The sequence below is a fragment of the Cebus imitator genome, unplaced genomic scaffold, assembly GCF_001604975.1.
Source record: "Cebus imitator isolate Cc_AM_T3 unplaced genomic scaffold, Cebus_imitator-1.0 Scaffold639, whole genome shotgun sequence".
NCBI lineage: Eukaryota > Metazoa > Chordata > Mammalia > Primates > Cebidae > Cebus > Cebus imitator.
The window spans coordinates 131295-144236 of record NW_016107954.1 but is presented as its reverse complement, the minus strand read 5'-3'; positions in this window follow the sequence as shown (position 1 = coordinate 144236).

Genomic DNA, 12942 nt, shown 5'->3' with positions numbered 1-12942 from the left:
AAAAGCCTGAGCATGTCTTGTCAGAAGCACAATGAAAAAAAGATATAGAAATGGATGATGGTAGAAGCTAGACCAGGGCTTAGCTAAGAGGAAGTAACACAATTCAAGTTACTATCCATGAGCTTGGGAAATTCCATGTAACAACCCTGAGAAACCCAACTTCCTTGGTCAGAGGCAATGAAGAAATCAACTATGTCACCGAACTCAGCTTAAAGAATATCGTCATAAAGTATAGACATTTTTGGTGGCTAAGAAGTACTCAGTATCATAATAAATACATTCATGTAACCTCAAGCCCCCCTTAGGGAATATGAGTATGTTTATTTTTTTTGAAAAATTTCTTTGGGATTTACACAGATAATTTGTTCCCTCTTCTCTATTTCTGTTATAATTCAATTAGAAATGTTACTTGAAGAATTTTATGAGAGTGAAGCTGACAATGCTTTGGGCGATTTCTATAATTCTGTATCAGCTAAACTATCAATCCAGCTGTGGGCAAATAAATACATTTTCAGACAAAAGGAAAGAAAGAAGGAGGAAAGAAGAAGGAAGGAAGGAAGGAAGGAAGGGAGGGAGGGAGGGAGGGAGGGAGGAAGGAAGGAAGGAAGGAAGGAAGGAAGGAAGGAAGGAAGGAAGGAAAGAAGGAAGGAAAGAAGGAAGAAAGGGAGGGAGGGAGGGAGGAATTAAACTAAAAATCTTTTATAAAAAGCAATTTTAACATAGTTTATTGTGACAGTAAGTGAACAGAGTAAGATAAAAAATCATCTTAATCTCAGCTTGATTAGACTCAAAGAATACAGTGTTTACCAAGAATGACATTAGGAGACATTTTCTGAATTAGACTTTTCCAAACTTGTAAAATGGGTACCTGAAGGGAGAGAAAATACATTTTTAAGAGCAAAGAAAGAACTGTAGTCGATGACTCTGCTTTAATTTAAACTCTGGCTATCATTAGCAATGGACCTCTAGAATTCAAATGGTGGCGCATCCTGAAAGGCCTCCCGTCCCCTTCACATTTCTGCTGCACCTGCCAGCACACTGCCGCACCAAGCGGGAGGAGGAACTGCTTTTTGCAACACATCTACTGCAGCTGAAGGACTCCAGCATGCTTAGGGGAGAGAGACACTCATTGGAAATCAGAGGAGCCTTTTCTTTTGAGTAAAGGACCCACGGGCACTCTTAGGACTCTATCATGTTTATATGGGAATTCTACATTCAGACGCTTATAGTTAAAAGATTATTGGAAAAAGAAATTCCTCACCAAAGGTAGGCACTTTCAAGGGTACTGAAAACATGTTTCATGAGAGTGGGCTACAGCAGAAACCTCTTAATAGAGATTGTTTGAGACCCTCTGAATTCGAATGGGAGCCACTTTATAGAACAGAAAAAGAAGATCACATGGCAGGACTGGGGACGGAGCGTAGCCTTAGTGCCCCAAGCAGACAGGTATCCAGAAATGCTGCTGAAATGGAGCCAATCATGTAGGGGTTAGAATTCTAGCCAACAATTATTTTCTGGAAATAAAAAGAATCACAGGTTCTCTGTGAGATGGGAAATGACAAATAAAAGAAGCCTTCCTTTACCCTCCTCAAGAGTGTAGAAGAACCAGATCTAGTTTTTTGTTTGTTTGTGTTCTTTTTTTGTGGGTGCAGAGTGCAGACCTGGCAAAGTTGTCTTAGAAGGTTTGTGTAGAGCAGTTAACATGATTGTTGGAATCACAATTTATCAGAAAAGTCAATGTCAAAGAGTCTGCTGAAATCCTATCTCTGAGAATCTAAATGCACCAGGCATTCGGACATGCTAACTTATTGGTCTTTTGAGCCTCCTCAACATGAAGGCAGATGTTTGCCTGTCATCCTAGACTAGTGAAATGCCTCTTGGTTGCCCAGAGAGGAAGGGTAGGAAAAGGGTGAAAAGGCTAACGCTATTAAAAGACTAAGATATTTCAGGCACTGCAAAATGCTGGGGTAGGTGACAGTCCCATCCTTTGTCTGAGAGATTCTACTTAGAAACGCTGGTCTGATTTCACAGCTGTTGTGCAGGAGGGCTTCCCACCAGAGTCCACAGGGGAGCAGGCCTTTAGGAATAGTGCAGCCCCAGGCACGGAGATTTCCAGTGGGATACCAAAAAAGATTACCCATTAAAATCTTTGCTGTAGTAGGAATTTCATTTTTAAAATAAATTATATTAGATACCAGCAAGGTTAATCTATTAAGATATCAGAGTTAATTCCTAACGGAAATTTCTAAAATATATGTGCACATACATACATATTCTTTATTAAAATAGGAGAGACAAGTTAGACCAGAAATATATACTGCACAATCTCCAGCAAATTTTTCGTAATATTTAATATTAACGTTTCATCCAGGTAAGGTATCATCTTATTATGGGGTTGATGAAGCTTCGGGTAAAGTATGCTAGAGAGTGCAAAATCACATTTCCCTCTCCTTATAAAGTGTATATTTGGTTTATTTTCAAATTTCTGTTGCTTGGCATTCTTGTAAATTAAGTTGTCACCCATCAGCAACCAAAGTCACCTGATCAGGTGCTGCAGTGCTTAGCTGGAGATGGGAAACCTCTGGAGGTCCCATTTCTGATTAACTCTCTTAGTTTAGATGGTTTCCAGTGTCTCCCCAAAGGTTTTCAATTCTGGCTATTTTCTTCTAGAAATCTCATTAATATTAGCTATTGGGCTTTGCTCCATAAAACCTCCAGTCTGATTTCTGCCCATTTCCTGGTGCTCCCAGTTGGAGCATGACAGCAATTTGGAATTTTATTTTTCTTCCCTTGAACCTCATCCTGCTGTCCAGGTAGAGGAAAAGGTAGGAGGGTTACGGTCAATTTCCCATGAAGCACAATAAAAGAAACCCAGATTATGTGATTCCCAGGTTCTACTATAGAAAGGATCTTTTTCTTTTATACAGTAATTACCATGCCTTGGAATCAGAACTGTAATTAATAAAAATACAAATGACCATGTGATTAATGATGTGCACTCTTCTGGGGTCTTCCTATGTGTTCTACACAGTCAGTGCAAGTCATATTTTATTTTATTTTATATTTTATTTTGAGATGGAGTCTCGCTCTGTCATCCAGGCTGGAGTGCAGTGGTACAACCTTGGCTCACTGTAACCTCTGCTTCCCAGGTTCAAGTGATTCTCCTGCCTCAGCCTCCCGAGCAACTGGGATTACAGACACACACCACTACACCCGGCTAATTTTTGTGTTTTTAGTAGAGACGGGGTTTCACCATGTTGGCCAGGTTGGTGTCGAACTCTTGACCTCAAGTAATCCATCCACCTTGGCCTCCCAAAGTGCTGGGATTACAGACATAAGCCACTACACCTGGCCTGTGAGTCACATTTTAAATCTTCTTAGCAAGTCTTATAAGCAGCCTTTCCACAGCCAGTTTAAAAGTGCTATTTTTTTTTTTGAGACAGAGTCTCGCTCTTTCGCCAGACACCAGGCTGGAGTGCAGTGGCACTATCTCGGCTCACTGCAACCTCTGCCTCCCGGCCTCAAGCAATTCTCCTGCCTTAGCCTCCCCCGAGTAGCTGAGACTACAGGTGTGTGCCACCACCCCCAGCTAATTTTTGTATTTTAGTAGAAACGGGGTTTTACTATGTTGGGCAGGATGGTCTCGATCTCTTGACCTCGTGATCCGCCCACCTCAGCCTCCGAAAGAGCTGGGATTACAGGCATCAGCCATTGCACCTGGCCAAAAGTGCTGTTATATCACTCAAATGAATAAGCAAATAAACAAGTAAAACAAAGCAAGAAAACAAGACACAAACAAGCTAAGTGCAGTCCAGGGAAGTATTGTTTAATGTTAGCATCAATTTTCTCCTTCCTTCCTTCCTTCCTTCCTTCCTTCCTTCCTTCCTTCCTACCTTCCTTCCTTCCTTTTCTTCCTTCCTTCCTTCTTTCCCTCCCTGCCTCCCTTCCTCCCTCCTTCCCTCCTTCCCTCCCTTCCTCCCTTTCTCCCTTCCTCCCTTCCTTCCTTCCTTCCCTTCCCTTCCCTTCCCTTCCCTTCCCTTCCCTTCCCTTCTTCTCTTCCCTTCTCTTTCTTCCCTTTCCCTTCCCTTCTCATGCTCCCTCCCTCCATGCCTTCCTTCCTTCTTTCCTTCCTTTCTTCCTTCCTTCTTTCTGCAAATATATATTGGGGAACAATTACTTTCAATCTGCTATGGGCAAAAGTTACAAAGATGACTGTGATGCTGGCCCTATCTTCAAAGACATGGAATTAGTCAAGAGACAGCAGAACCTCAATTCACTAAGATAAATGCAAATGCTAGAATCAGGGTATTAAAAAGTACAAAGGGGCATCAAAAAAGGGGGTATTCATTTTTACTATGATCCTCAGGGAAGTTTCAGAGAGGAGATGACACTTGAATTGGGCTTTGAATGATGACAAAGACTTAGGCTCCCAGGGAAAGAGGGAAGCACATTTTGGGCAGCAGGAGGGCAATGCAGCCCCAGAAAGAACTATGTGATGGGAGAGAGAGGGGCATGAGTTTCTTCCCCGGTTCACACAGCTACCAAACACGCATCCCACAAGGGCATTGCCAATCATTTATGTGAATAGTCAATGAAGATAAGGTGGCAAAAGTAGTTTTGGATCAGAAAACAAAGGCATTGGGTACCACACCAAGGATTTTTATCCTCTAAACACCAGAGTTTCTTCAATGGGGGACAGCAAAAGACATGCTCTGGAAAGGCAACTTTGGCAGGATGGGCTTGGTGCTGATTCCATCATGAAGGTGAAGTCTAGAGACCATGGGCAGACAAGATTGAAGGAGGAGACAGCTATAGCAGATGTCTTTGTAGAGTACATTTGAATTTATGCCTAAATTGTGTTAGGAGGAAGGGGAAAGAAGTCAAAGGCAATTGTGTATCTGGGAACAGCTGGAGAGAGGCGAGTTTGCAGGGGATTGGACTGGAAATAGCATTCACAGAGGGGGCCCTGAGAAACAGTCATTCTTCCACTACTTTGTGAGGTCGCAGGAGATCTTCATGAGACACGTTAAATTAAAGGTAGGTTTGACAAGCCCATTAAATACAGCACTGAGTTCAAAAAACGGGAAAAATTGGGTAAACAGACCAAATAAGGGGCAGGAAAGCCAAATTAAGAATCTACCTTGACTTAAAGACATGCTGGAGTTTTAAAATCCACCTTTGAAATAGAACATAATGAAGATTTAAGCTTTAAATATAATCTAATACCCACTAATTAGGATAATAAAATACAAAGAGTTGCTATGCCATCAGTACGCTAACATAACTCAGTTCCCTCTGCCACCTTTTTTTCTCCTCCCCTTCCAGCCCTGAAGCCCTCCCAGTGCCTGCATGGGGGAGGTTAATAGACAGCAGTGAAAGTGTAAAGCACAAAACTGGGGTATAAAACACTTAAATAGGAATGTCTCCAGTCCCGTTGTCTGGAGAGATTTAATGATGTTTTACAGGGAAGGTTAGGGCATGGCACACATGGGGAATAATTTTAGGTTCGAGTATTGCTAGGAGACTCAGAACCTACAATTTTAGGTTCTTCTAGTCAAGGTTTTATTTGGGTCTGCTTGGTTTTCCTACTTTTCCCACTTTTGACTTGAGACTGGAAAAAAAGATTCAGCAGTTTTTTTTTTTTTCAAAGATAAGTATATTTGACTATACTGTAAAAAAATTCTGTTATGAAAAAATTTATAACCAAGCCAAAAGACAAATAAACATTTGTGGCTTGGGAGGATTGCAAAGAAGAGGCCACACAAAGAGATGAAGAAGAAAAACATAACTCTTGTAAATTAAACAGACGAGATTAATAAACAAGTAAAAATTTGCAAAGGCTTATTTTCAGAACAAATACAAATGGCAAGCTGGTATATGGGACCTTGGTCATATTCACCAACAGTGGGAAATGCAAACTAAACAGCTATCCCTTCACACTTTACTAGATGAGTAGGCACTTTGAAGGCTTAAAACCCCTATGGCTGGCAGTAGGAAGGATACTTTCAATGTAAACTTTATAAAAAAGGAGATTATTATACATGTTGTGTTTGCATTTTTCTTTTCTTCTACAACGATACCAGTGAAAATCTCTCCAAGTTTCTGGCATAATTTGCATTCATTCTCTTTAAAGACTGTTTAATATTCCATGACGTATGTATAACCTAATTTATTCTGTCATTCACCTACTAGTGGAGATTCACTATTTTTGCTACAAAGGTGACCAAGGCTGTAACAACTTTATCACAAATTTATACTCTTATTTATATGAATTTTGTTTCTATGGGGTGGCTTCTAAGGTTTTCCAAAGTTTAGGAGTCCTGAAGGAACCCTAGTATTGTATGCATTTTCAGTTTCAACAGGAGTTGCCATTGCGTTGATGAAGCACAGTGAAGAAGGGCACAGATTCATGAGCCCAACTGTCTGGGGTTCATCTGGGCTTTACCACTCACCTTGGACAGTTATTTAAACTCTCTGTGCTTCAGTTTCCTAATGTGTAACATTGGGATATGATAATACCTTCCTTGTAGGATGTTTTACAGTGATTAAATGAGTTAATCTATGTAACTAATGTACCTATATTAATGTGTATGGAATTATATGTACATAATGTGTATGCAATATAATGATGCCTCATTTATAGTAAATGTACCATAACCTTTGCTATGATTATTCCGTAGAGAAAAAACACCGGAGAGTATGACAAGAATTCATTTTATAACTTTCATTGTGTACTATACACACTTCTAGAAGTATGTGGGATGACTTTAGGTGATACATGGTGGGATTATTTTAATGTTATTCATTTATTAAATTTATTACAGACTAAGAGGTGCTGTGTTGTTTTTCGCATTTATAGTCATCACAAAAGTTTCTTTAAAAATCAATGCATTTAAGTAAACAAATAAATAGTTTTAAATTAGAAAATAAAGTATAATGATATAGATTAGATGCAGATACAGTTAAAAGTGTGCAGTTTAGGACTGATTGGTATTCTGTATTATTATTCTTGTCATGCATTGCTTCAATCCTCCAAACATTTATTGTGAAAAATTCCTCCTGGTAAATTCTCCTAACTGGTAACTGAACCATGTGAGTTTTATCAAGTGGTGGGCTGGCAGACCAGCTCTCCAGTAAAAAACAAAAAACAAGAATGCTCTGATTTACAGTGTTCGCCCATTTCTGTGAGGTAAACACTGCTACCAAGGCCTATCTCATGTTACCAACTATTTAACTGTCCTGCAGAATTCCTAAATATTTAACAATCAGCTCTTTGCAACCTACCTGGGTCCACTCCAGAACACCACTGTCCTACTTAACTGTTAAAGTTAAGTTTTGTGATAACCGAAGTGGACAAAACCAGGTATAAAAGTAGCATTTAGAATTCTGTCTCAGTAAGTTGTATTTCTCTCTCAATGACCTGTAATTTCAAAACTGTGCAAGGAAAGGTTAGTTCTGAATAGGAGTCCAAGTGTTTAGAAATGAGTGAGAGTTCTTAAATTAAAGGGCAATGCTCTGAGAAAGGCAGCCCTGTGGGATGATTCTCATTTTACTGTGATTTGAAACAAAGTCATAGTTTCATGGAACATGTCTCCCTAATAATATGAATCACACTGCATTACGATCGGTTGTTTCTATACCTGCATCACAAATTGAGCTGTGTGGCTGCTTCCTCCATAGATTCCCAGGCCTCTCTCTCTGCTCCTGTGGCCCCTGGAGCTTCTGCTATTAAAGTTCTTACACACTGAGCTACAAAACCGTGTCCACATAGCTGAGAGCATCTCTAACCACCTTAACTTCTTCCCTCTTCTATTCTCAGAGTCTAGAAGATGGACGCACTCAATGAGTGTTTGTTGAATGCAGGAATGAGCAAACAGCTGTTAGAATCAGCAGGATTTAGGAGATTGTCTTCTTTGACTCCATCCTATTAGAGATGAGAACCCTGAGTTATTTTGCCATCAGTGATTTCTCCAGAGGTCACACCTGTGAGACAGCTGCAGAACTGAGATTAGAACTCAGTTGTCCAGTTCTCAGTGCCCTCTCTTCCTTTTGTTGCAACATATGGCTCTTGCCTCCTCAGTGTCCAAAGAAGGCTGTATTGGCCCCATTCTGCCATTGATAACAATCTTGTTATGACTTATGCCAACCTTTCATTTATCATCCAATAAATCCAATAAACATTCGTTGAGCATCTAGTGTATGCCAGACACTCTATTCCTCCCTTTTCCTCTCCTTCCTTGTATTCTATCTTACTTTTTTCTTTTTTACTTTCTTTCAGGAGATCAAAGTAGCTGAACACCTTGGGGAAAACTTACAGAAAATACAAAGTCAAGATCATTAAGTCTATCAATTATTTGAAAAGCTTATTGGCCTTCAGATTTGTTCTAAGATTGTCTCGGTGGTGAGTTAAGAAGTGATGGTAGTCAGCTGCTGAGAACTTCGGGTGGCTTAGCATGGCCCATAGCCCTTTTCTTGTCTTTCTGGCATGTCAAGCCATGAACAGTCACATGTCCTGGAGCTTCTCCCTGAGGCCCCCTTGTCTGGGCTTAAGCAGGCAACTCGCTGGCACCGAGGGCAAAGATGAGGATGGCCTGACATAGCCTGCTGGCCTTAGCCCGCGAATGACATCTAGTTTTGGAAGGCCACACACAAAGCAGTCAGCACAGAGTGGCAGAGATCCTTTTATTTCTGTGAATGGGGGATGTAGGGAGCTAACAAACTATCTTGGTAGGAAAGACTGGCTCTCCAAGCTGAGTTTTATGGACAAGCATACTCTTCAACTGTTTGAGAATCAGTGGCAGGGCACAGATAAGGGAAGACGGAAAGGCGTCACGGTGGGCACGTGAACTGCAGGTACAGCCTCTCGTCATCACCTCAGGGCATGGCAAGGAATCCATTGTCACTTTGAACAAGGAGGTCCACCAGAGGTAACAATGATCGAGCTTCTGCAGGAAGTTTTCCTGAGCATGGAAATTTAGGTTCCATTCTTTCATGCCCCACTTAGAGGTCACAGTGCCAGTTGCCTTCCTGGGCATTTGCTGGGATGAGTCACCGGGGACTGCTGACAAAGACTTCTGCACATGCCTCCTGGGGGAGAGGTCACTCTGTCACTGTGGCCGCCTCCCCCTCACACCCATGGTTCTGGAGATCTAAGTACCCACAGCTGTCCCCAGCACTGCCAGGAGCCCTCACAGCCCAGCGGGCCCCACTCCACCCAGCCTGCCCCTGCCTGCCCAGAGATCTCCCCAGAGGCTCCTTAGAATGTTTCCTGGGCATCCTCTCTGCTTTTCAAGAAAAAACTGCCGTGGAACAGCAGGGCCTGGCAGCTTTGGATTTGAAATCTGGATAATCCATTTGAAACCTCAAGGCCTGGGCAGAAGGAAACTAAAAATTAAATTAAATCAGAAGCACAAAATCTGTCTTCCTGGCTCTAAGATAGCCTCACAGAGTGGATAAAATCACAGTCAGAAACTGTTCAACCTTTCCTACCTCCCCCTTCATTTCATTGGTAAGAAAATTGAGGTGCAGTGACAGGAAATGGCGTGTTCATGGTTCCAGAGACAGGAAAAGAAAGAGTATTGCTTTATAAAGAAACACTTTCATAAGTTAGGATGAGTTCTCACTACTTTTCAGGTGTTAATCCATTTAATGCGCAGTTCGAATTTGTGAGGTTATATTATTAATCCCGTCATTCACCTTCCCTAGTTTCTGGAAGTAAAGACTAAAGCACAGAGAGGTCTAGTATTTGCTGAAGGGCACACAGTTTGCAAGTGGCTGAGCTAAGATTTGTACCGCAGCAGTAAGGTTACAAAGCAAATGCTTTTCGCCCCTGCTAAGCCACCCAGAACAATATATTTCTTCTTATAAAACTCTGACATTCAAAGTCAGGCCTGTCCTTGAAATCTGAGATTTAGAAACATGATGCGACGAAAATCCTGAGTATTTCCATCTAAGCACAAAAGCCTCAATCTATTTGGTAAGAACAAATTAATTCCCTCAATCGTTGATGCAAAAGTGAGAGAGGAATAGGAAAAAAGAAATTATACTTTTTTAAAAATTAGAATTACAGTAAAAAAATAGAATGTTAATTATTAAACAAATCTTATCTTGCCTGAGAGAAAACCAAGGAGATAAACCAGGAGATAGAGGCCACAAATCAATGCTTTATGCCTTGGGAAAATTTTTTTGTATTTACTCATTCAACAGATGTTTACTAAGCACCTTTTATGGATTAGGCACTGATCTCAGATTTGGGAATATAGTAGTGAACATAAGAAACAATGTCCCTGTCTTCATAGAGTTTCCATTTAAATGAAAAGAAAGATAGACAATAAGCAAATAGAGAAATCAACCTTAATAAATAATATATGGGGCAGGGGTGATAAAGCAAGAAAGAGGGAATGGGGAGTTCTGGGACTAGGGATGTAATTTTATATAACAGGTGGATTAGCAACAACCCTCAGAATATAGTAGTGGGTGCTGTGCCTCTTGGGAGACAGAATTTCAGGCAGAGGGCAGAGCAATTGCAAAAGCCCAGAAACATGCTGGGCAAATTCAAAGAAGGTGGGAGCCATGCACTGGAGCCAGTGAGTGGAGGGAAGGAGGTGAGAAACCTGGGGAGGGGATCCAGTAGGGCTCTGAAGGCCATGCTCAAGGTTCTGGCTTTTCCTCAAAATGAAGCAGAAATGTAAGAGACGACAAGGTGTATGCTGGGAAGCTGGCCACTGTGTTGAGGCCAGATTAGAGAGGGAAGAGACTAGGAACGCGGGCTATTGCAGGAATCCGGGCACTAGAGTGTCAACCGTATATGCTGATAAGGACTTGCAGTCTGCAAAGGTATTGAAGGTAGAGCTCTGGGATTTCCGGCAGACTGGATGTGGGGTATGGGAGTGGGAGTCACAAATGACTGAAACTTCAGCCTGAGCTACAGCCAGATTTCAGTTGCCATAACCGCATCTGGAATCCACATACTCTGCTCCCCCGAGCTCACGTGCTCTAAGAGTAGAAAGACTTACTTTCTTCCTTGATGCCATGGTACATGGATTTTTTTTTCTGAAACAGACTAAGAAGAAAAGAGAAGAAACAGAAAAGGTGGAGCACTAAGGCAGAGGACTTACCGGAACACTAATTTTTTTGTTCTTGCATCTCTGAAGCCCAGCTCCAGGTATCCTGGCTACCAACTCCCTTTGGCTTATAAGGTCAGTTCTTTTGTCCGTCTGCTTCCTTGGCATAGCAAAACAAGTGCTCAGAAACTATCTTCTTACCTGCTTTTGGATATCAAATCAAGTGCTCAAGCTGTATCATTTGATACAGTTTCAGATGAGAACCACTGCTAAATGCACAGAAAGCCTTTGGTCTTGGGACCCAGGCCTGAGTCTAAGTCACATCCAAATATGGCCACTTCTTGGATCTTGGAATAAGGAAGCTTCCTTTCCATTCCTGAAGTGTCCACTTTCTGAGCTATGATCTGATTGACTGCTCTTGTACCTCTGTCTTCTTTTAGAGACTGGAACGTCTGTCCCTGCCCTATCTTTCCAGTCTTGTGTTCTAGTTTGAAACACTTTTAGTGGCTCCATGTTAAGCAGAACCATTCTCTCTTCACCTCTGCTCAGCTGGCATCAGAGCAAAGAATGGTGAGGCTGGCAGATGGTCTGTATCAGTCTCTACCTTTGGAAGCCCTTTCACCCCAGTCCTGTCTCCTAGATGCCTCTGGGATGGTTGAGCTCTCACCATTTTTGTTCACTGTCATATCCTCAGTTTGTAAAGGAACAGCACATAATAGATGCACAATAACATTTGGTAGAAGGAATAGAGGGTGGAGAAGGAGACGGAAGGGAAGAGAAGGGGAGAGAGAGGGAATAAATTATTCTGCTCTCCTCTACTTAATTGCCTTCTTCTGTTAGCGTCACAGAAGTGTGCTTCTGGCTGAGCGGTGGCTCTAGTGGATTGCAGTTGGTAGGAGTAAGGGCTGTGCAGGGCACCAAGTTACCAGGTTAACCCATTGCCCTCAGCCTCTGCCTACCTTTGAGTGTCCAGATGCTCTCGATCTCATCTGGGCGCCATTGTTCCTATCCTGCCTTGCTGTGTGGTGGTTCCAGCTACCTGACATCATACAAGGTGACTTCACCACCCTTTACCTGAATTTTCTTTCTCTTTTTGAAAAAAATGATTACTTTTAATTGACAAATAAAAATTATATGCATTTTTGACATACAGTGTGATGTTTTGATGCAGTAGACATTGTGGTGTAGCTAAATCAAGCTCATGAATCTATAAACATTATCTCACATATTTGTTGTTTTTGTGTGTGGTGAAAACAATGCCTCCACTTTCCAGAAAATCTAATTAGTAATAGGATTCTCCCTTTAAAAATTTGTTCTCCAGATTAAATGAGCAAATGCATTTAAAATGCTTAGAAACATTCCTGGGCGTAGGATGCACTCAGTAAGTATTAGCTATCATTCTCACATGCAGAGCATGCAGTGTTTGTGGTATGGGGAAAAGAGGAATGAGGAAAATGGAGAGATCTGGGGCTAACACCATCTAACAGGCATTCCTTTAATTCTCACCACAGGATGGGAGATCGAGTGTTAGATCCATTCTGCAGAGGAAAGTACTGAGGCTGCGTGAGTTGACATTGCACCGAAAATCACACCACAGTGAGCCAGCAGATGGATTTACACCTGTGTGTCAGTCCAGACGCCCTTCCACTGCACCTACTGCCTCATTTGCCGACTCTATGAGTATCTTGGGCCCTCTTTTGGGGCTTCCTATCCACTTCTTTCCAGCAAGCTCCTTGACGTACTTCCAGGATACCTAGACTGTGAACTGGGAATGACATATTCAGAGAATTAGAGGGTCATTTCAGCCAAGAGCTGCTGACGGGGGAGTCCCCAGAAAAAGCATGCAGGCTCACAAGTGGATTTGCCCCCAGGAAAGCCC